We start from the raw sequence: 25,868 nt of genomic DNA on the forward strand, positions 1-25,868 counted from the left end.
TATTTTGGTGTAATTTTACTTGTTTAATTATCTTTTTAAAAGCTATTTTAGCTTCTTTTTCAACTCTATCTTTAGAGGTTTATGTGAATATAAAATTTAGGGAAAAAAAGAACACAGAACATTTTGAAGGCCAAAGCTTATACTATTAAGAGATAAAGATAGACTCACTGATGAAAGATCTTGAGGGCCACAAAGAGGAGTTACTTGACATTTGTTGGTGGGCGGTGTCTTTATCAAACAGCAACTTTGCCCTACTCTTTTGTAATTAAGACTGCTTGATCAAAAGTGAGGAGACCTATAGTTTACTTTTAAGTCATAGCAGAAGATTGGAAAATTGATTTCTTGATATCACCAAAGTTCTTTCAGCCCGAAAATGCTACAGGTCTTCTGTATTCATTAGGTCGAATCTTCAATTCTATCCTATTTTTTTATTCTTCTGATTTCTCCCTGTGTCTACTAGTTGAAGCTATTGTCATTGTCTTGGGAAAATAAGACTTTTGTCCAAGAACATATTTTACCAGTGAAATAAAGCCAGGCCAGATTTTTAAAAGAGAAACAGAGTATAGGGATTTGATTTTCTGCCATGGTTAAATCCTCTGTCCTAACTTCCTTTCGAGCCACCTTAACTAATTATAGAGCCTTAGATTCATGGGTCAGTTATTTGTTCTTTGTTTTCTCAAAGAGGAAAAGTAATCCAAAATATTAATCTGTTTCTTTTCAAAATGAATAAGGATGAGGGAGTTAACTTGACTGTTTCTAGGCCTTTTTTAGTGGCAAAGAGGAAAAAATTCAAGCTTCTGCTTCCCAGGCAAGTGCCCTTTATACAAAATTACAGCAATGCTTATTTTTAGTCTTCTCAGTACTGGAACTATAGATTAGATTGAATCTTACAGAATTGACATTTTTACAGCTCAAAAATGGTCCAGTGTTGGCAGTTTCACGTGGCTCAGTCCAATGTGTTAGGGTTCTCCTATACATTTTAGATCTACATTTTAGTAGTGAAAACACTATTTTTGTTTAAAAGCTGATATCCCATTTGGAATGTTTCCATGCATTCTGTTTGAAATAACACATGATCACAAGATGTTTGTGGAGTTTAATTGTTATGAAAGGACTTGCTAAGCCACACAGCCCAATGGAAAATACTCTCTGATATTATATACAAAATCAGAAATATTTATCGTGGCCAAGTGGGTTCTTAGTGTAATAGGAGTCCCATTTCTTCTAGACCAAATGCTCTGTCAGGTGATGGTAGCGGGCAGACTCTTTGGATGGACTTCCTGACTGTATGGCATGGGTCACTAGATCTACTAAGTGTATTTGTACAAGAATGTTTGCCCTAAAGGTGGTGAATATGTGAAAATGAGTGGAGGCAAGCAGAATTCATGTCTGCTTTTGTCAGGCTTGCATTGGTTTTTAAGAAAAGATATTAGGAATTAAGCATGGCCTCAAGTGCTGTGGATCTCAAAAGTGATCTTTTTAAGGGAGGGAGGAGTTAATGCTTGAAAGAAAGCTTATTTACTTGCATATTCTGGCATTTGATTGACTTTTTCTGCTGGGACATTACTTTGGCACTATTTCTTGAGGACTTAATTTTCTAGTAATAATAAAAACGTGCATATATTCTCTTTATCCCCACCCTCAAACACCTGTTCATTGGGATGTGCACAAATGATTAGAGACATGTTTCTGGGCTTGCCTAGAAAATTCCTCAGAATAGAGTTACTGTGACCATATTAATAACATCAAACTGCTTAAGATTTTGTTGGGAAGAAGTAAAGAAATTATTCCAGGGGAGATGGAGGGGTGATTTTGATTGCATGTGTTTTACATTCTCTCCTATGCCAAATTTTAAAGCCAGTTTTGTTTCTTCAGATGGTGAAAGCCCTCCTATTCCGTTAAATCTGGCTTTTACCCAAGTCATGTCAATTTTTGCAAGTCAGTTGAGAATGTCAAAGTGACTGGTGTTGAAAGAGCCAATATGTTGGAAGATGCTTAAAGCCAAGTAGAACATTTATATGAATTAAGGAATATATTAGATGATTTTTAAAAATCAGATTTGAAAAAAAAAAAAAACCTGTTGAATTAATACTTGCATACCAGATGTATCCTGATAAATACTTGTAACAGATATTCCCCAATAAGCAATAAAATTACCATTTTACAACTGAAGTAATCTATCCTGTGGGTACATTTGCAAAGATATGCCAACGAAAATACATGCAGAGTTCTTGAAGTAATAATGCAAATAAAACATTTTGTATTATAATTTTAAAATAACAGGATTAGGAAACAAGAAGTCTGGGAGGCTGTTTGTTGTGTCTAAATTCTGCTTTTACTCTGGTTTTTCGCCAGTTGGTTTTTTGATATTGTGTTATTGCCTTAGTGTCTTTGTGTGCGTTGAAGGGCCAAATGGTCTGGCAGAATTGGGGTTGAAAATCTCAAAAATTCTAAATAATAAAAGTCAAAAATACATCTTATTTGCCTCATTACAATAATGGTCTATTTTAATACTTTGCTGAATTCTGCTGGTGTCATGGCTACCACTGAATCAATAAGCAGAGGGTTTTGCCACGTATAATTTATTCATTTGCACACAGCCAAAGTGTCCTTGCAATGTGCGGTGATTGTGTGGCCCCACATGCCAAGTCACAGGACTTGCTGCTGTGATTTGTTGCCACTGGCCTCCAGCTGAGCACGGAAGCCTTCTCTCTAGGCCAGAGCATACCTCAGGTGTGGCTTTTCTTTTTGGTCTTAGGTAGAAATGTGGAAAGGAATGATTCAGGTGAGGAAGTGAAAGATGTACAGGGAATTGTAGGTCTCATACTCTATGTGATCAAGTCAATTAAATCCTACAGAAAATTTCATTTATTTCTAGCTACACATTATAATTTAAGGCCCTATTTGGCTGCCTCCTAAGATGCTATGTACATTTTTCTAAGAAATTCCTCATAAACTCCCTCCACTCTTCCCAAATTAAATTTTCATTTCAGGATGACTTTCTTGTGTCTCACTGAGGGGAGAGGAGGTGAAGAATGGAATGAGAACTAAATATAGGCCTAGATGGGCTATTACACAGTAAATATCATGGTAAAATTAATAAGCTTGTAGAAGGTATTCAAACAGATTTCCTAAACATTTGTCAGAACTTAAAAATATGTATGTTTATTTATTGCATCTTAAATTTGTAATTTTCTTCTCAGTTTCTCACATTCCTATTTTTGACATTTAATTTTTAATTCCCTTATCGAGATGTAAGTGTGTTTTCTTTATTCATCATATTGTGCTAACCTGTATTTAATGTCATAATTTTAAAAAATATTACATGTTACTACAATATAAGAATAATAACAGATATTCAATTTAAAAGTATTTCCTGTGACAAATGAGTAATTTGGAAAGAATTTGGGAAATCCTGATTTTTTTAGGGTACAGAAGATATCTTCACCATGTAGACATGGGAAGGGCTTCAATTTTGATGGTAAATAAGTATGTTTATAAAAAATTGAATATTTTGTTTTACCTTATGTTAGTCATGAAGTCAAATAGTGATATCATTCATAAAATGACTTTTTTCAATGACAGTGGAATTTTTCATTATATGCTATGTGCAAACATGTAGAATCACAAGTATTAATAAAGATGTGTATGTGCGTTCTGTGAACGGTTCCTGCTTATGCACATGTATTTGTACATTCTTTTTTTTTAAACACAGAATGTATGGAGAAGTTGACCTCCCTAAAGGATAAGTTTGAAAAGGAAGGAAATGGAGATCTGCCAGGCTCGTTGGCTAGAGTCATGGACAAGAGCAAGGCCTGTCTGAACTGCCACTCAGTTTTTATTCTGCGAGTTTGCAGGGCTGGTGATTAGAGTGGCTTTCGCCCAATTATGCTGTGATTATTCTGCTGCACTGTAATTGACTGGGGAGATATGCTAATACCTGTCATTTGGGATGATAAAAGATGAGCGGGGGACGCAATGCATTATTTAGCTGGCTGTGTGATAGATGAGGGATGCGCAGAGTGCTTTAATTGCTGAGAAGAGAGGTTAAGCTGAACGAACGGATGAATTAGAAATGAGTTTTTTTATGGCTTGTGGAAAAGTGAAATAAAGGAAAATGTGCCTTAAACTAAAGCAGCAGCTAGAAATGAGCACAACGAAACTAGATCCGGGCAGCTTGCTTTATCAATTTAAATATTAACGAAAGGTGCCGTTTAGAGTTCAGTAAATAATAATTGGAAGGAGATATTACAATAGATTCTCATATTAAGCAAAAATCATTTGTTAAAGAAATTGTTTTTATTTGAGATGACAGTATTTGTGATTTGTAACCTTATAAATTCATACTGTATTTTAGGTTATACCGAAATGCAGTATGCAGCTATTCCGAATTGCATGCTTTCTGTCTTTTGAATGTTAGCTTAGAAGTATCTAGATTTCTTGTTTCTGCATATTTTTCAGTAAATGCAGGTGGAGGAAGGCAAGAACAGAAAACAAAAAAGAATGTAATACTAGCAAAATGTAGTAATATAACTGATGAGAGAGAGTGTATGACTAATTCTTGAGTGACAGGATTGAAGGCAGCCAGTGATACATTTTTTACATGCTGTACACTTAGTTATTGGTATTTTTATGGAAAAAGAATTTATGAAAGAGCGGTGTTTTCCCTTTCGTATCGTTTCCTTTTGTCACACCTATGTCTAATCTTAACAAAAGTATTTAAAAATGCTCCATTGTAATCTGCATGGTTATTTATATGATTTGTTGTTAGTGTTTTACTTCACTTTAGCTTTGTGCATTTAATAAGTAGATAATTATTTTGAGAATGCAGGCAGACCAGCAGTTTGTGAAAACTGTTGGAAGCTGAAGGCTGAGGTCTTTCCCACACTGGAGGCTTTCAGATACATTCTACTTTGCCAGATCATGATGTGGGAGAGTGTTGTCCTCAACTGTGCTATTTTGTCTTGTAGATGAAGCACCAAGAATACAGGTTGAATAGCAGAAGTTGTACTTTTTGTAAAACAAAGAGAATGACCTTATATATTGTTGAATTATCTCCAGACTGTCCAGCTTCTCAGAGCCTGTGTGACTCAGCTAGTAGAGCAGAATTTATCAGGGAACAGCTTTCAGCCAGGTTATTGAATGGTAATGGATCTGTCTAGAACAAAGCAACCTATTGGAATGGATGTCAACTGCAGACAGATGCTACACTCTGCTACTCAAGTTTTGTTGGAGCTGATCACTTTTGCCCACTGTAATTGACACCTCTTTTGCACATTCCTTCCCAAACAAAGTGAAATTTCCTCATGGATGTTTTTATTCAGTCTCTTTCTTGAAATTCCCAAGTAGACTCGTAACTGTCTAACTCTTTGAGACAGATAAAATATTAAGGATTGCTTCTAAGATTAAGAAGATTAAGAACATCTTGTAAGGCTTAGTGGAAGTTACAAAGGAAAAGATGCAATTAAATGGACAGAGGTGGGAACAAACACAGCAACTTAGGAGCAAACAACAGCACTGAAGGGCAATGTTTACAAGCTTTAGGTACACTAATTTAAAATTTCGTGTTTTACCTAATATCACCTTCATCTCACTCAATAATGAGTGATGGCAGCAGCACTTTGGAGATGTGGTATCTTGACTTTTTTTCTTGTCACTAGTATAAAAAGAGTAGTATACAAACTGATTTAATTTTGTACTTCTTTTAAAAAAATTACTAGCAGTTTTGTTTTTCCTTCCTGGTAGGCAGTTATTCAATCCTGAGACATTGTGCTTGAATCTTGGCTATAATTATCATCACTTGAATGTGAAAGTGATTCTTTAAAGTTCTCCATTTGAAAGCTTTGTTTAATGTGGTCAGAAAAAAAGTCATGTTTGTGGCTTATGTTGTTGTTGTTCATTTGATGTAATGTGTCTCACTGTAAATTTGAAATTATTCTTTTTTACACTGTTGTCATGTCACCATTCTTCACCTTTGATTTAAGTTCTTCCCCATGGAAATGCTCTTTCTTAACTGGGAATTGTAACATGAGATAACATAAACTTTCTTAAATTTCCTTAACATCCTTTAATATCCTCATCATCCAGTTGACATTATTATATAGTTCATTTCTCTTGTGTTATACAGGTAGCAAATGAGACTCATATGAGGACATCAGACCCACTAGCCCTAGTATCTCCTTGCTCCTAATCTGGGGCTTTTTCTTTTATGCCTGTGGAGATGATTTCTGCCTAATGAGCAAGATATATGGAAAATAGTTGTGTACATTATCCATGAAGGGGTAAAGAACTATCACGTACACCTGCTTTCTAGAGGTTACTAGGACAAGTGTGGGTGCTCAAATTGGTTAAAACGAATCATTGAAAATATATTTCATTTTAACACAAGATGTATTTATATGTACCTCTCTCTCCATCCATCTTACATCTTAGAGTTGTCTCAGCTGTACCTAATTCTACAATGATATTTTAGCAATTCATTCAGCTTTAGTAGAGTTTTCTCCGCCTCCCTTCTTTTCACTTGAATGCATTAATTGGTTCCGTATTTCATTAAGTTTGACAACTGGAGAAGCATGTAGCGTAAGCTCACTTAGGGGAGACACAACGACTGTTAGGAAGCAGGCACCTCGACAGGCATGGGTAGAAAGGCTGGAGGGCAGCCTCCTCCTCTACAGCTTTGCGCCGATATCAGGAGGTAATGAAGGCTTTGTTAGTATATCCAGTGAGCTCCTCAAGTTTCTACTCTGTGGACCTGGGGAATGGACACTGCTTTCCCTTTGAGGTCTCTTTTACAACTACTGGTTCATTTCCTTGGAAAAGAACATAGAATTACTTTTCCTTCTGCATCCAGCCAGGTCCTCAGTAATGCACCACTAAAAAGTTAAAGAGGTCATTAATCAGTTTACTAGAGAATAATTGTTAGTTCGTTAGTTTACATATCTTATTTTACGGTCTTGATTTTTCTTCTTGCCAGTGAGGTAATGTTTGTTTTCTTCCTGTCTCTGTCATGTAAATTTTTGTTTTGAGATAAAAACATTAATATAAATAGTAACTTTAAGTTTCAAGGCTTTAGTGTCAGTGTAGTATCTCCTTGTAATCTTTTGTCTTTCTTAAACTTATTATAACACTCGATGAGGATAGGAAACAAACTTTTTAAAAATAAAATTTAAAAATTCTTACAGGTGCCCTCTGATTAGATTTGAAAGGAAAGAAAAATTGGTAATGTATTAGTTTTCTATAGCCAAATAACAACTTAGCACAGATTTAGCAGCTTAAGATCACACATTAACTGTCTCATAGTTTCCCTGGGCCAGCCATCCAGTTCTGGGGTGCTCTGCCCAGCATCTCACAGGGTTGAGACTGAGGTATTGCTGGGGCTGAGGTCTCATCTAAGGTACAGGTCTTCCTCCAGGGTCACTGATTGTTGACAGAAGTCACTTCCTTGTAGCTCTGACTCTGAAGTCACCAATGTCTTCCCAGTCATGAACCATTCCCCCATCACATGGCCCTCTGCACAACATTTTGCTGCCAGGAGAGTTGTGTCAAATCTCTCCCACATCTCTTAAAGGGTTGCCTGATTAAGTCAGGCCCACCGAAGATAATCTTTAATAATTCAGAGTCAATTGCTTAGGGACCTTAGTTACATCTGCAGAATCCCTTCTGCCCTGTGAAGTAACATAGCCTGGAATATTATTTGCCACATTCACAGTCTCTCTCCAGGGGAGGGAATTACACAGAGTACATACACTAAGCACTAAGAATCTTAGGGGCCATCCTAGAATTCTGCCTACCACAGGTATGGATTCACATTTGCTGTCAGATTTTAGGGATGAGAAGGTTTTGTCTGCATGTAATCAAAGTATCTTTAATGTGAATTTTTTAAAAAATTCAGTTCTGAGGAAATGAAAGTGGCGTATAATAGAACATGTTTGACTGACAATGTTGAAAATAAATGATGAGCACCTTTAACAGGGTGATCCATCATAACAGCAGTTTTGTTTCTCATATTGTTAGTTCCTGAGGCTTTGCTCCAGAGCAGGAGTAGTTTCTTCTTGTGGACTCCTACTGTGCAGTTGACGTACTTCTGAGACAGGTGGAGAATGCTCTGCATGGCTGTTTCCAGTGCTTCTGTTGCAAGGTTTTGATTACTTCAATTTCTTCTTCCAGTGGATATACTTGGTTATGATCTCAAGGATCTTCACAGGCATGCTGATATTAGAAAACCAAGTGTGGTGATTCTGGTTAGTTTTATAGACTTGCACTGCTAATTCTACTAAATAAGGAAAAAAAAAATTCATTCACTATTAAATAAAAATGTTTTGACTAGTCATTTTTAAAGTGAGTAAGGAACTTTGGCTTACAAAGATCAAGTTTTAATTTTTAAAAAATTACTGTATTTTCTCCTATGAATTCTATGGATCAGGCCCAGATATGATGTATAAAAAATACAAACTACCTTTTTCCTTTTTTTAAATCAATCTTAACTTATCCTGCTAACATTATGTACCCACATAAAGATACCTTTAATTTATCTTTGACTGTACCTGCTTCCTTTCAAAATTCCTTTAGAAAAAAATGATATATTTTAAATAGGATTTCTATTCACTTTATTTGAGTCCTTTTGATAGAGGAATTTTCTTGAGCCAAAAATTTAAACTGGCATAAGTGAAGCAAATGTAAGGATGTTTTAAAGTTACTTTGGAAATGTGACAAAACTTTAGTTTTAAAAAGTAATAAATATTAGACTTCCCTGGTGATCCAGTGATTAAGAATCCACCTACCAACCCTGGTAGCTCAGCTGGTAAAGAAGCCACCTACAGTTCAGGAGACCCCAGTTTGATTCCTGGGTCGGGAAGATCCCCTGGAGAAGTGATAGACTACCCACTCCAGTATTCTTGGGCTTCCCTTGGTGGCTCTGTCGGTAAAGAATTCACCCTCTATGCTGGAGACCTGGGTTTGATCCCTGGGTTGGAAAGATCCCCTGGAGAGGGGAAAGGCTACCCCCTCCAGTATTCTGGCCTGGAATTACATGGACTGTATAGTCCATGGGGTCACAAAGAGTTGGACACGACTGAGTGACTTTCAGTTTCACTTTTCACTTTTACTTTGGCAACGCAGGGGACATGGGTTCGATCACTGGTCCGGGAAGATCCCACATGTCCACAGGGCAGCTAAGCCTGTATGCCCTAGAGCTCTGCTCCACAGCGTAAGCCACCGCAGTGAGAAGCCCACACATTCCATCTGGAGAGTAGCCTCTGCTTGCCACAGCTAGAGAAAGCCCTCATGCACCAGTGAGGACACAGCACAGCCAACAATAAATATTAAAAAGTAATAAATATTTACTGCACTTATTTCTAGAATCAAATAAAAATTAGAAGGATTATATTTAGATAGGGTTGATGATGGCAGCAACATCCATCATAACTAGAATAGGATGACTTTCTAACATTACAGAGGAATTACTAATGTTGGCATAAAAATTGCTAATTAATTTTGCTTCTTTTGCAGAACTTTTTGAGTTTACAGTTTCATACCTTTTCGCAAGTGTGCATAGCCACAAAATGAGCTGTATAGCACTTAAGAAGAGCAGTGGGCCTGGTATGACAAGACGAACACTGCTTACAGACAAGCCAAAGTGACCAGATCGTTCCAGCCACTGTCAGGGCCCCCTGTCCAGCAGCCCCTCCAGTAGGGCCAGGGAGTTAAGACAGATTCAGATGCCTCCTTGGATGACTCCAGGCTTTTCTCTAAATATTGTCAGCATCTGTTCCTTGCACTGCTTTCTCTGTGCTAGACTTGGCTTTCATTTCCCACCAGTCTGAAGGCCACCTTTTTTGATGGCATATTTAATAGAAGCCAGCCTCGTGATCAGAGAGGAGACAGCTGTTACACATGGGTTCTTGTCTCGTTCACTCACTGTGGGGCATTAAGGATGTGAGACCTTTTTCTAGCCGTCACTGACTCTCCTGAGCAGCTGGAGGAACGGGGCGGTAAGGCCCGTGTCAGGTGCCGACTGGTTATGATACGACAGGACACCGTGGGCGGGAAGGCGCCCTGTGGTGAGGGTGCTTCGGCCTTGACGGACATTTGAGGTGGGGCCATTGGAGAAGCATCATGGACAAATGGGAATGAATAGACAGATTTGATTAGGGCGAATGACTTTTCTGGGAGAGAGGTTGGAGGGCTTTGCTTGCCTAGATGTTTCATCATGTTTTAGCATGATGAGATAGATGTAACCAAAGGTGCTACAGCTTGGAAATGGGTTTAAAAAAAAATTCATTTGTCAACAGGATCTCTTGATGTAAGGAAGACTGGATTTGGAGAAGATACATTGATTAGTTGGATATCTTCAGTTTTTTAGAATTAAATAAGAAAATATGAAAGTGCTTGGAAAATAGTAAATTAATATATAAAGGAAAATTTTACATTATTGTTTATAGCAGCTTGTTATATAATAGATTCACATCATGTCAGAAATAAAAGAAACTGGTGAAATGACTATATTAGCTAGAAAATAGTTTGACAAAATAATCAGCCCAATCAGTTCATTGCTTCTTAAAGAAATAGTTTGAGTTACGTATTTGTTCTTTGCTTTATTGCCTGAAACTTTCATTGCATAGTGAATTTGTTTGCAAATGCTCAATAGTATACTATAAAATATGAGATTTGTTGCAGACAGAGTCTGATTAATGGAAATTAGTCAGTTGGTAAGTTAAAGAAATCTTTATTCTTGAATTTTACAAAAAGTTTGATGGGATTAGAGTGTTGGCGAGCTCCGAGACTCATTCACTCAACATTTGTGAATTGCTCTCAATGAGCTGGGCTCTGTGCAAAGCCTGGGGTGTACTGAAGAGCAATGCAAGTGACTCTTGTCTCCCTGACTGCTGCCTGGCTGCAAGTGATAGCCTGGAAGTCGGCTTCCTATCTTGGGAAGATTTTGTGAGAGAACTTTTTTGAGTATTAGTGATTTTGATTTTGATTACATATTTCCAAATTCACAAAATGCTTTGCAGGGGTTTAAATGAGATATAATGCATTTGGTTTGAGGGAGAGCAGTGAAAGGAGAAATTTATTTCAGTGCTTGTTGCTTAATCAACATCTACACTGCCACTTCACATCAGTGTCTGTCCTTTCCAAGTGAATTAGGTCTTTTGGGCAGCACGTCAAGAGGACGTGTATTGTTCCTGGCAGGGCACTTGAATTTCTAATTACCAGATTCCTGACTTAATTGCAATTACCTGGACACCCAGGCAGGGTGAACTTTTGGAAAAGAATGTAATTAGAGAAACAGGAACTTTTCTGCCAACTTCTTGTCTAGATACTAAACAGAACACTGATAAATTCACATCTGTGAAGACAGCCCATCCGATGATGAAAACAGTTCTTAAAGTATGTTATGTATAGTACGTCTCAGCTTTGGATTAATAAACAGATGTAACGTTAAAGCAGAGAAGATTCAGTTTTTGCTTTATACTAATATATGCATATGTATATCTTTTAAGAGTGGGTAAGTATCAAAAGTAAGTGAATTATTTATTGAATCTCTGTATAAACTCAGATATTGCATACTTTGATTAATAAATGTAAAATCTTAAGATCTATAGTCACTGAAAGGAAAAAAAGTCATTTTCCAATACTCAGGACTTCAATAGTAATTTTTCTTAAATAACACTTTTCATTAAAAACAAATTCACACAAATGAAAGTTTCCACTTGATTACAAATACAATTTTAAATTTATTTTTATTTATTTTAAAGCATTTTATTATCTTTAAAACAAAATCTGAAATATTCTTCCATTTCACTCATTTCCTTATCACTTACAAGAGTCCTCACATGCTGCCTTAGCAGAGTCACAATCTTGAGATGGTAATAAATATCTACTTACGGCTTATTTTATACATTTTTGATTCAGTCCTTAACCCCCTGCTAATTTGCTCTTCTCAGCTTCTCTGAGCTATGTCCTTCCTTTCCATCTCAACAAATCCCTTGTCCACACCAAGGTTAATTTTGTCCATCTATGGTTAGTTAACTCATAAATGATCTTTTACAGCTTCTTCCCCATGGAGCTGCTGGTCTTTTTCATTTTTAGCCTTCTTGAAAAATGGTACAGAGTGGAGCAGCCCCGCCTTCTGTGCCGTGGCAAGCCTCTGGGCAGCAGAGGGTGGTAGGCTGCCTCTCCCCTCCCAGAGCTCTTTATTCAGGCTGCTCCCCAGCGTAGACCATCATATGTATTTCTACCGCAGCTTAATTCCTTCTCATTACTTAACAGTATTAAGAACATCTCCTGTTTTGTATCTTTTCACATACATTTTAACATTTTCATTTTTATAGTGGTAAATTAAGAGCAAAGACTCTGGAGCCTGGATGTGTTTGAATTTACATTGTTAGCTCTTTGAGTAATAAGAATATATAGCAGTAAAATGTTAAATGGGAATTACAATAGTAGATGCCTCAAAAGTTGTGCAAATTGAGTGAGTTAGTTTTGAAAGGCACTTTCAGTAGGACCTGGCAGATAGAAGCGCTGTTTGCTGCTGCTGCTGCTCTGTTTGAGTCTCGTGTCAGCCCTGCAAGGGAGCTGTGGTGGGTTTGTCTGTTTCATAGTGAGTAAGGCAAAAGCGCCAAGGGTCTAAGTCACCTGCTCAACATCAGACAGCTGATAGTGGAGCTGGGCACTGGGCTTATGAATTATGACTTTTTCCATCTATCCATTGAGGGTTTCCAGATTTAAAAAATAAATATAGATCACCAGTTAAAAGGATAACCTTTTAGTATTTCATAAAAATATGTCCCAAATATTCCATGGCATGTACTTAATACTAATAAATTATTGGTTTTTTATCTGAAATACGAATTTAACTCGGTTCCTGTATCTTATCTGGTGACCCTACTTCATCTATTCAGAGTGCCAGCTCTGTGCCAGTCCTTAAATGATGGTCCAGACACTTAAGGGATAGGTGACTAAACAAACCCTTTCTGTACTTTTTCATAGCACAGGGAATTTGTATTTGTTTTTCACACCACTCAATTAAGGAGAATTAAATTGAAGTGTCTGTGCTGTAGTCTTCCCGGGTCAGCAACATGTTGTAGGTGGAAAAATATTTTTATGAGAAAGACATCATAGTAAATTTTTCCAGCAGCTAATAAACACTGAGCTTGCAGTGAGAAGAGAAAGACAGTAGGTATGAAAGGAGCTAAAGATAGGCCCTGTTTACTGCCGCTCTCTGGAGATAGCCGAAGGTTTGACAAAGCAGTCGTGATAAGCCGGCTCCCTTTTCCAAGCGCAGCACTGCAGGGCTGGGCGATCGCCTCTGCTTTCTGTTGCTCTTGTGTTCACCTCCATTTCTGTTTCTCCTTCTGTGAGTTGTAAATTACTGTTGACATGAGTTTCGTTACAGAGCTTTTAAAACTTCTCATAGAAAGTATGTAAAATCGGGATACCAAGGGAAACTTGTAACAGTGGTCTAGGCAGGACTCTGTCTTCCTGTTCCTTCTGTATTTCTGATAATGTTTGAAAATATGTTTTAAAAGAAATCTTATTTCAGAACAAGAGTGGTGGTTTAGTCACCAAGTCATGTCCAACTCTTGCGACCCCATGGACTATAGCCTGCCAGGCTCCTCTGTCCATGGGATTCTCTAGGCAAGAATACTGGAGTGGGTTGCCATTTCCTTCTCCACAGAACGAGTGGATGGGACCAAACAGATCATCTTTGCTCTAGGGTTTGAAGGATATAGAGAATATTCCATATGGCAGCTCTTCCTGTTTTCTATCTTAACAGATTATACTCAAATGCTTCAGGACAGAGTATCTACCATTTACTAACAACAAGTAAAGACAAGATACTTTGAAAAGTACTTTACAACACATAAGAGGCAGGTGGTAAAATGCCACTTTTAGAAACGAAGAAATAAGCTCAGAGATTAGGTAGCTGATACCACAGGACATGTAGTTAGTAATAAAAAGCCAGTACTTTTCCCATGCCACCAAGATGCTTGTTTTAAGGGCCATTTTGCTCTCTATCAGAGATTTTTTTGTTGAGTATGCTATTAGTGATTGTTCTAATGCAAACTGGATTGAATTTGGTATTAACTACTGTGAGAGGTGATTCTGTGGAAGAACAATATATTAATGTACCAGGTGTTCGTGAGTTATACTAAAATGTGTATAAAATGTGAAATCTCATTAAATGTACTTCTAAGTCAAATTTCCTAATTATAATGGTCGTTTATGTATGGGATTCCCAGGTGGCATTGGTGATAAGTGCAGGAGATAAAAGAGAGTTCGATCCCTGGGTTAGGAAGATCCCCTGGAGGAGAGTATGGCAACCCACTCCAGTATTCTTGCCTGGAGAATCTCATGGACAGAGGAGCCTGGCAGGCTAAGGTCGATAGGGTCACAGAGTCAGACGTGATTGAAGTAACTTCACCTGCACACACTTGTGGAATTAATGGTGGTGGGCAGACCTGACAGCCTCTTCTTTGCAGAACTTTCAGATGACCAGGATGTTACCAGAGAATTACAGTTCTTCATGATTCATTACAGGGTGACACTATTTTAGCAGATGTGCTTAAGTCCAGGGTCTGATTCTCTATTCTGTAAGGCTCAGAAAGCAACTTTATCAGAAGGATACCAAGAGATGATTGAACTGTCTCTCTGAAGACTCACCGACCACACTAGTTGGCAAGGCAGTGGTCTTCCTGGTGACAGATCTACACAGGAGGAGGTCACTTTGTAAGTATGGCCTCAGAGTGTGGGATGATTACAAAATGTGAAGGTTCTCTAGTATCAGATAGCCAGACACATACATTTCCACATAAGCATTTCATGTTGTTTTCCATGCTCCCTTATTATACAATAATCTTCTGTATCTGTTGCCCTGGATTCCTTCTCCCACTGTCAGCTTTTTTTTTGTAGAACCTCTGTGATTTTTCTTCTGTGCTTCTACTGCTTGTCAGCCCCTCGTTTGATCTGTAAAGTTTTTCTTGAGGTAGATCAGTTTAATTTGTGTGATTAAAGGAATGTGTCTCTAAGCCTGGGCATTTACTTTGCTCTTTAAGGTAACTTTACATAACATTCAACAGCATTGACTGGTTTTCTTGTATTTATAACATTGAGAATCTAAAGCCCATTTCTTAAGGAAGTTTGTTTAGCAGTGTCCACTTGTAATACTAAAGAGCGAAAGATAACATTTAGAGTCTGTGTTGTTTTTCTAATTATGTGTAAACCTTCTTTGTAGCTTTCTTCTGAGTTTGGAACATATTGTTGTTCACAGTGAAGACTTTTGTTTTAATTTTTACCCTTCCAGACCTCCTCGTTCATGAGTCCTTGTAATCCAGCTCAAAGTTAGTCAAGTGGCAAATGTACAATGCTGGCTGGATTCATAGAAAAGTCTTCCAAATGCTTCCTTAGCTACTGTTAGCCTGAGGAGTGTCGTGCCCCACTGCCCCCGCATCCTCACCTGAATCACCCGAGTGAAACACACGGGATGTTTCCCATCAGGTCTCTGCCTTTTCCGTGTAGTCCCCAATCTGTCACTACAACCTTGTCTTTCTCTTTTTCCCTCTCCTCTTTCTCTTTCACCTTGAGGTCTCTCTCCTCTTTCCCACCCACCGCTCCTTTTTGGCATCTTCTCCCTTTCTTTTCTTTTCTGTACAAATAAACATTAGAAGGAATTACCTGTCTTTTGGTTGTTTTTATTAAGAACTGAATTCAGTTCTGAATAATTACTCTGTCATCAAGCCCAACAATAGCTTTTGCACCAACTTTAACACATTCTCTACTGAAGTAGTTTGTTTAAACTAGCAAAGAAATTATTATTTGCAAGTAGTTCTATTTTCATATCTGAAATGTATAAAGTTGTATTTAAGCAAAAAGATTATGAAGCAGCTCTTATCCCATTTGGGGAAATTTGTATCTCTAAGTTGCTGTGTGATCCATTGTAACCATGCTAGTTAAAGTCATGCGGTGTAGCAAGTTAAAAGAAATTCAGATTAATGAAAATTTAAAGGAAAATATGAGACAAATGGAAAATGCTCTCAGATATAATGATACTAAAGGTAATAAAGGGGAAAAAAGTTCTTTTAAGCTAGAACTACTTTGACTTTGGGTATTACTGATTCTGTACCTTAATTGGGATGTATCATTCACTACTTATATACCTGTGAAGTGGCTAGTGCAAATAGGGTTGATTTTTGGTTTATACTTCCTTTTATTTAAATTCAAAAACCATCTTTAACTGATGAAATGTGCCTTTATGTTGTAGTTATTTCCAGATATACATCAAGCACTGCTTGTGTCAGTCTTTGACTTCATGGGCATGTTGGTCTTTGACCCAGAACTGGTAAATGAACCCTGCAGGAAATCATTAGAGAAGTGGAACAATTGTGGTGGTGGGGTCAGGGGTCAAGCCATTACCTACCCATAGGAACTTCCATTTAAATTGGACTCTTGCTTTTCTGAAAGCAGGTCATATATTCAGGGAGAATGCTGAAAAAAAGAGCTTGGCACATGTCGGTGCTAACCTATCAGGATGAGAGAGGATGGGCAGGAGTCCAGAGATGGGTGATTTGTTGTGGTGGTGGTGGGTGTTGTTACTTTTATCCCCAGTGTTTCGACAAATGACTGTAGTTGTTATCTCGAAGTCAGATTTTTTAATGTAAATATTGTGGAAGTATAGCAGAAGTACAAAAAAGTGCAAAAATGTTAAGTTTTCAGCTCAGTGTGTTTCTTAAAGTGAACACACACATAATCAATATGCAATCAATCAGTACGAAAAACCCCACCAGAGCCCTGGAAATATTCTTTGTTCCTTTTGCATCATCATTCTGTTTACTTCTCAGTCCCCACCCAGGATTACCATTGTCCTGAATGAACATCAGTGATATTTCAGTCTGTGGGCACCAAGGGTAATCCATTCTTTATTTAGTTTCACTACAGAAAACAGTTTTAAAAATGTTAAAAGCTTTGTTCAAAGGGAACACATACCTTATTCAAGGAGTTTATATCAACATTAGTTTTTACTTTTTCATGTAACTATTAAAAGAAATTTTAGAAGTGATGGGTGTCACGTAAAAGAGTATTTTTTCCTTTGCATTAAAAAGCAGTAGTTCACCAGTTACCCTCTAAGAATATCAGAAAAAAGGGAAATTATAGTTGTTCTTTTCAGTTTTAACTGTTCCTCCGTATGTATTTTCTTATATATATATGTTGTATTTTCTTGTATATATACATTTTCTGAGGACTATATATAATCTAAGAGTTTTAAATTGTCTCCTGACGTTAAGTAATATATATTAATTTTAAAATACGTAATATTAAATATCGAAATGAAGAAAGTCTTAATTCTAATGACCAGAACAACTTCCTATTTGCATAAAAGAAGAAGTGAACCAGGGTCAGCCCACAAAGCCCAAGCTTTTAACTGATGGTTCTTTCTAGCAACTACTTTTAAAAGTAGAAAATACTTTTTTAAATGATAAAAGTACTTTTAAAATAATTAGGTTGAATCAGGCTGATGCACTGTGCTAAGACAGAGTCTCCCCACCCCACCTCCCAAGTCCTGAGAGAGAGGCTCAGTTTTCTTCCACAGAGGCAGCATGGACTAGGGGCCGCGTCTATGCAGAGGGGTATTTTTTTTCCTTCTTCTCATAAAGATGCTTCCTGTCCAAATGTATCTGTCAGGTTTTCCCTGATGTTCAGCTTACCAACGTAAGGTTAAAATCTTAAATAGTATTTATTATTTACCAGGTCTGCCCAAAGTTTCTCCTTTGCTTGCTTTATTTTGCACATATAGTCATGGGTCTACTCATTTTGTCCATCCAGAAACTGCTTAAACACTTGCTGTTCATATTACACTGTGTTTTCTATTTTCCTGTCCTTTGTTACTTTCTCTCATTGTCTTTTGCTCTCTCCTTCCCCCTTTTCTTCCTGTCCTTCTATTCTACTAGATGTAATTGTACATCTACTAGATGTAATATGTGGCCAGCTTTTCCATAAATTCAGTTAATTTCACTGTTCTCAGGAATTTAAATTCAGTTTGTACTGTATCCCATATGTTTAAGACCTAAAACAATTATAGATACTTCAGAACTCAGAACTCTATAAAATAAACTGTTTACCGTATCAGATTGCACTGGGGATCCATTGCAGGTTGAGAACTGTGCTAGATCACAGACGGTATACTTCATGGATTATGATTTCACAAAACAGTCTGTCTTCACAATTTGCTCCTCTTCTATTTCACGCTCATGAATCCTATGGATAATCAGTGGCCAGAATGAAAAAAATCAGATGCTTTATCAGTTTATGTGATAAAATGTTGTTGTTTATTCACTCAGTCATTTCCAACTCTTTGTGACCCCGTGGACTGTAGCTCGCCAGGCACCTCTGTCCATTAGATTTCCCAGGCAAAATGGAGTGGGTTGCCATTTCCTTCCAGGGGATCTTCCTGATCCAGTGATTGAACCCGAGTCTCCTGCATTGGCAGGCAGATTCTTTACCACTGAACCACCAGGGAACCCCCAAACATTTGTTTTATTACTGTTTGGATTCCCTCTGAATTTAGTCATGCATTCCTTTGCCTTGTTGGAGGCAGACATCCTGCCCAGATTAGGTCACAAGGTAAGAGGACATGTATATTTCTGTCTGTGGCCGCGGGAGGTAGTTGCCCTCTGAGGTGCCACTTTATGGTCTCTTGGTTTATGGACTTGGGTGTGTCAGCTATTGTGATTAACCCACAAGGAGATGGAGTGAACAAAAAACTGGAGAACTGGAGAAAACATTCTGTGAGGCTCAGCAAAAGATAGAAATTAGAAGATAAAAGATTTGTTTTAAATCACCAAAGAACCTATTAAACTGTCCTATTGTTGTGCATCCTGGGACATCCCTGCTACATGGTCTTGCATATTGTTCTTTTTATCACTTAACAAAGTCATATCTTTATTGCTCAGTGAAACAGGAGATTTTGAGATAGAGTCATGTACCTAGATACATAATGTGAAATAATAAGTATTAGAAAATGTGCTCAAGTAGACACATGTGTGCTCTCTTGAAGAGTAACACACTCACGTGCACACACACACACACTCTGTCCTTTGAAATCTTAAGTGAGGTTATTGGTATTGTCATGCGTACATGCTCTGTCCTATCTGACTCTTTGCAACTCATGGACTGGAGCCCACCAGACTCCTCTGTCCATGGGATTTTCCAGACAAGAATACTGGAGTGGGTCGCCATTTCTTTCTCCAGGGAATCTTCTCCCCCCAGGGATCGAACCTGTGTCTTTTGTGTCTACCTGCATTGGCAGGCAGATTCTTTACCCTGAGCCACCTGGGAAGCCTCAGATATCAATGTCAGCAGTTGTGTTTTAATGAATATACCTCGAAAACTGCATTCTAATGTAGTCTGTGTCTATAGAACCTGTGCATAATTTAATTTAGTCTCTCTGGACCTTGGTTTTACACTGTATAATAAAAATGCAGGATAGGACTAAATGTTTACTGAAGCTTCATTTACTTCTGAAAATTCTGTGCAGTTCATGACAGTCCATCTTAAGTGTTTCTCTTCCAAAGGAGTCAAACTTTGCTATCTCCACATTTTATTACTTATCTCCTAACACATTTGTACCTGAAATATTTAATAACAAGCCTCAAAAACTCTTAAGAATTGATGAAGTCTAGTTTGGTTAATACTAGCATGTGTTAGCTGTTGAAGTCAAGACATAGATCCGTTTATTTTTTATATACTACTCATGCCCTAAGGGTGTCAGATTTGGGAACCTTGTTATTACTGTTATCAGAATATTCAGTTGTGAGTTCCTGAGAACTCTTTATGGCCTAATATTGTCAACCATGGGCTACTTGGTTATAAAGTTACTAATCAAAAAATGTAATCTGATGTTTGCAGCCCACTGCAAATTTAACTCCACAAATGTCTTATATAGGCTACAGTGAATGCAGTCACTTAGCTCCTTCAGAAATATTCTCTAGAAAAGCCCAGTTTTCCCCACCAGTGTAAAGTAAGGCCTGTCTCAGTTTCTTACCATCTTGGACATTTAAACTCCCCTCCTTTCAGCATTTATTCATGTTCCTTGAACCAGTAATGTTATGCTAGTCAAGGGCAGTCCTCCGTGAATGCTGAGAACATAGACCAATTGCCGGTATCTAAAGCAAACACGGAGAATTTTCTCTGTGAAGAATTCAACATCAGCTTGACACTAATAATCATGAGTGGTAGGTAATGAGAGGCTGCAAGCCAGTGAAAAGTAATTCTGCAAACATACCTTTCTTTGTAACACACCAGAGCCTAATAGCCCAGTTTCTGTAACTAACTGACTGCACAAAATGGTGTTCCAGCATCCTAGCCTCTGAGAACAACTTTCTGCTCTTGGAGACTTGAATTATTCTCTTAAAGGGGATGATGTAGGATGCTGAGAATTTTTTTAATTTAAGACTGCATTAAAAATTCACAAATTATAAAAGGGGAAATCATCAAGGAAACAAAGTTTATTTTCTTGATAGAGGGTGACATGTAGGTCAGTTGGTGCGTTATTTAATTTTGCATACATGTTGTACACTGTTTTGCCATTCTTAAGAATAAAGACTAGAAGTAAATATGGCAAAATGTTATAATTTGGTTAACTTAAATAGCAGCACCATTGAGGATTTTTGTTTTCTGATTTATTTCTCATTTGTTTATATTATTTTAAGATAGTTATCTTATTTTTCCTTTAAATGACACCATGTAGTGTATTTTTACTGCTGTTACTGAAGTAAAAAGTCTGTTTTTGTTTTGAGTCAGTAGTAAATGAAATCAAGTTTATCAGATTTTTTCTAGTTTGAATTAATATGTGTATTGAGATAATTGGAGGTTTGATGTTCTCAGCTCTTCTTAGAATACAAGGACATAGAATTAGGGAGAATTGAAATGTTCATCTCATTTTTTAAATATTACAAAGCTAAATCTTCTGTTTTATTGAGAAGCATTGATTAGAGCTCTTAAGATGTAGATTTGTTTTATGCAAAAGGTAATGTTTAGCTTTAAAGACCCAATAATACATTCCTATTTTTTACTTGCTAAAAATTAACATCTCTATCATTAGTAGATTTGTACCCCCTTTTTTGTTACTAGTTAAAAGTCCTCAGTAAAATAAAGTTAACAGTAGATGTCACTTCATAATTGCAATAATGATCACACAGCTGTGCTTTCCTCAGTTTATAACACATGTCAGCATCAGTTTAGGAGCTCAGCTTCATTTCCTGCCCAGATAGAATTCTGCAGACTATTATCGTGGTGAGAAAGCAGAGCGTCCTGTTGGTCACTGCTTGACTGCAAAGGCCAGGAGTGGAGGTGCTCGAGTTCTCAGAAACGCCCGGCTGAGCTCTGCCTCTAGCCATGCTTCTGTCCTTTTTATATTTATTTACTTGCTCACTTGTTTTCTTACTTACTTTTCAAGTATTTTTCTTTGATAGATTAAGAACCATTTTATTTATGAATATCTGAATTTTCGAGGAGGAACTTTTACACTTAAATGAACCTGTAAGAAGCCCATAGAAAAGCAAGTGCCTGCAGCGCTAATAATGAGAACTGACAAGGCAATCCTGCTGGGTTTATTTATGACCTTCTGCCTTTGTTAGCTCTTGTGAGAAATTCCTTTCTAACCATAACAATATTGTTGGAGTTTGGCACTGTACAGAGAAATCCTACCGAGCCCCGGGGCCCACAAACTGGCACTCATTCAGCTCATAACAGATTGCTATGCTTATTGTAGTTTTACATTTTTCCTTCACTCCTCTTTTATTTAATTCATAAGTAGTTTTCACCAATCTTTATATGCATGCTTTAAAAAATATACTGCTTTTATTCTTAGAGCCAAAATCCATTTTTTCCTTAACATGGTGTCTTATCTACTTAGCAGTGTTGAGGATAATTCAGAAGAGAATGGAATACAGAAAGGCAAGAGACAGGTATATTTAGCACAAGGACAGATCATAGAAAGTCATATCACATTCTGCAAACTGGTGGACCATAGTGTCAGTCCTCAACAGCCACATGTGGTTACTCATTCTCAAGTTAAAGTGAGCTCAGCAGAACAAATTTACCTCTGGTTATAATTTTATGACACTCAAGTTATTATTTAAACTCCATTTCAGTACTTTAAGATCCTGTTTAGCTTGCTTGCTTGCTTTTACAATTTCCAAATGAAATGGGAGATTTAAAAGCATCAATTCACAAAGAGAATTGTGTTTAAAATTGTAGTTTTCTTTGGAAGTAAAAGGAAATCAATAATTTTGAACACGTAACTCTTACAACAAGACCCTTGACGGCAGTGTTCTGTATGGAGTTATTTAGACCATAGGCAGCAGAGAAACCTGAAGCAGGGTGGTATTCAGTTGTTTCCTATTAACCGGTCCTGTTTCTTCAGTGTTGCCAACAATGACAGATTTATAGTCATATTAGATTCTCTCTGAAATACTGATAGGCATGTGACTTCTGTTTCCTCTGAGATTCCTTGGGTTCAAGGTACCAGCTTCTTGGGGAACCAGCTCTGCAAGACCCATTTAACTAAAAGCACCCATGTCTTGTGTGTGTTGCGTGTTCAGTTTTAGGGGTTGCGGTATCAGTCTGGGACTGCTGTATCATAAGGCCATACTGTTAAAATCAGTATTTATATTTTTGCTTTGTTCTATTTGCATAAAAGCTGATTTTTAAGTTTTTTTGGCCATCTGACTATGTACAAGCAGACTTGCTAATGAAGACCACGAGAAAATTTCTGTTAAAATGTCTTACCCTGATAAAATGTGAGGACTGTGCACAGGAGCGTAGTTTATTGCCCAGCTTTGTCTTGCTGTCTCATTACCATATCCTTTTGTGTTAAGTTTTAACATCTATTTTGAAAATACTAATATTTTCACTATTTATGAGATTTGGTTATACTCACCAAGCTTATAAGTGAGATATTTTTCTAGAACTCATTTGTAAATTCTTTATTCTATATTGAAAATGTATTTTTACATTATAAATAGGGTTTTTTAAAAAGTGTATTTGAAAAGTGTGTATGGTAACATGTGTATTATGCACTTGTATACATAGTAGCTATTAATTGAATATTTACTGTATGCTTAGTTTCCATAATTATATTTAACCCTCACCATGGTATTATTAATATTTCTCCCCTATTTTAGATGGTGAGCCTGAGGCTCAGTGAAGTTAAGTAACTTGCCCAAGATTAGGGGAAGTTGGTGGAGCCAAGCCTTCATTTCAAAATGCTCTTACTCCAGAATGTATGCTTTTAACTGCTACACTATACCTATATACCTGCATTACAGTGAATATTTAACGAGCACTTACCTGGCACCAGGCTCCATGCTCAGTGCTTTATGTACACCATTTACCTCACTGAACTCTCCGTGAGACACTGTGAGGTCATTACTTCCGTTGTGCCTGTACTGCATACAGATGAGAGGTTGTGGCTGACGGCACTCAGTTGTTTTGCCCAAGTCCTCTGAGTTAGAGAGGAGCTGGGATTGGGGTCCAGCCAGGGTGTGGTCCCAGAGCCCAGTTTCCCCATAACTTCCTAATCCTAATACAATAAAAATATTCAAAACAAAACTAACATCTAAAAAAATGCGTTTTAAAAGCCAGTTATTAGAAAGGGGGAATAAGATGCAGAGATTCAGAAGGAGGCGTCATGGCACTTTCCAGGGATCTTTAGGTTGGTGAAGAGTTTTAAGTCCAATTTTATATCAATTCAGCAATGTGATGGTCTTGCGAGTCAGGCAGTTAAGGTGTCTCCCTTGTTCAAAGCGTTTAGAAGGCAAAGGAAATGTGAATTTTACCATTCTGCCTTTCAGAATCCTATCTCTTAATTTGTTTACACCATCTTTGAGACCACTTAAGGTGGACTAAAGTGGTCATCAGAGAAAACTCTTTATTCTTCTTGGTGACCTGAGAACATGCTCCAAGCAACAGGGTAATTACCTGTAAGTGTGAGGTACAGTAATATCATTACCTGGCATACAGATGGCTCTGTTGGGAGGTAGTGTGAGTAAATGTGAAATGTGCTAGAATTCAAGACCTAATTCAGGCTTTTATCAATTGATCATCATCATCACTATCACCATCATTATTATTATTATTAATGTTAGAAGTTTCTGTCTGAAACTCTGAGTAGGTTTATAACTGCCTCCTTTGGAGAAGTAGTTTTGAAGTAATACATTATAAAATGGTTATATGTTCTTAGGAAGATTTGCTATGTAAAATGCCCCTTAGTGCTAGCACTTGAGGTATTGAGTGACCAGCTGCCCCTGTACAAAGTTGGAAACAACCTTTCATCTCATTGAGTCTGTAAATCATAACTGAAAATGAGGAAACATTCATGTTTTTAAGTTTGACTTTGAGGGGAGTGTTGCATGTGTTGAATTTCATTGTTGTTCAGCCGCTCAGTCGTGTCTGTCTCTGCAACTGCATGGACTGCAGCACGCCAGGCTTCCCTGTCCTTCTCTATCACCCGGAGTTTGGTCAAACTCATGTCCATTGAGTTGATGATGCCATCCAACCATCTCATCCTCTGTCGCCCCCTTCTCCTCCCACCCTCAGTCTTTCCCAGCATCAGGGTCTTTCCCAGTGAGTCGGCTCTTCACGTCAGGTGGTCAAAGTACAATAGCCTTTACGCAACATTTCCAACTGTAATCTAGTCAGGCCGACTATGTTAAAAAATTTTTTTTTAATTCTCTACTTTTTTCTAAAACCTTCAGAAGTCTTAAAAATGATTTCTATGGAAATGTAAAAACTTCACCTTAAATAGTGAGTCATTATGGGTGTTTTCCTTAACCACTTTCCAGTACTATAATATTTGTTATAACTTCATTGATAGAATTATTGTTGAAAACCTGTGTTCATAAACACAGTGCAGACAGTGTTTATCTTACTCATTGAAGAGCTTATGAATGTTGGATACGGCTAGGTAGGTCAGTGCCAGCGGGGATCAGGAAGCCAGGGGAGGGTGCATTTCCCTGCCTCCTCTTCTCTCTGCAGCCATGTCCTTCTGGTGACACTGCGGTCTTGCCCTGTGTCCCCAGTGATTCAGTGGCTTAGGCTCTCTAACCCGTTGCCTCTCCTTTATGGTTGCTAGTGATAACAGCTCACACTTAGGAGATGCTGCAGCACTGATTCTTTTACGTATAACTTCTCATTGAGTTCTCACAACAACTCTTGCTGGCAGATACAGCATTTCCCCCGTTTTATAGATAAGGGGAGTATGAAACGCAGAAAGGGTAAGTATACTGCGCGTGGTCAGAGTGGTCAAAGCCGAAGGCTGGAAGTAAGTGCTCCTACTTCAGAGTTTGCAATTGAAGCGAATGCTAACAGGTCATTAAAACTCAGCCTGAGAAGCTCTGTAGTAGATACGCATGATGTAGGATTGTAGAGGAAGGAGCGGTGCAGCTCATTCCGGTGGTGTAAGTGTCCGGGGAGGGCTTACCAAGTGGTAATGGAAGACTCTCCGAGGGAAGTAGGGCTTAATCGAGTGAACTGTGTACAAAGGTTCCTTACAGCAGTTTCTCCCCTCTAATCCACGGACAGTGCTTCTCCCTCTGTCATTACCTCTTCTGATCTTTGCTTCCTGCTGCTGCTCTAGCCTGAATTTCCACTACCAGGTTTACAGTCCACTGCTTTCTTTTGTACCTTCTCTTCTGTGTTAGAGACATACCGCTCCGTTCAGATTTTTGGTTAGTTTTCTATCCGTATTGTTTGTGAGATTTATAGTAACATTTTTAGTTCTAGGTCATTCAATTTCATTGCTATATAGTATCCCATTTTCTGAATAGGTCTCGATTTTATATTTTATATAAATATATATTTATATAAGAGAT

The 25,868-nt window shown here is 37.7% G+C and overlaps 1 protein-coding gene across 1 annotated transcript in view; it reads left to right on the plus strand.

Moving 5' to 3' along the window:
* ARID1B (AT-rich interaction domain 1B) overlaps positions 1 to 25,868 on the plus strand; it is a 416,979-nt gene that overhangs the window by 255,101 nt on the left and 136,010 nt on the right. The gene's annotated exons all lie outside the window — the stretch shown is intronic.

The sequence above is a fragment of the Dama dama genome, chromosome 26, assembly GCF_033118175.1.
Source record: "Dama dama isolate Ldn47 chromosome 26, ASM3311817v1, whole genome shotgun sequence".
NCBI lineage: Eukaryota > Metazoa > Chordata > Mammalia > Artiodactyla > Cervidae > Dama > Dama dama.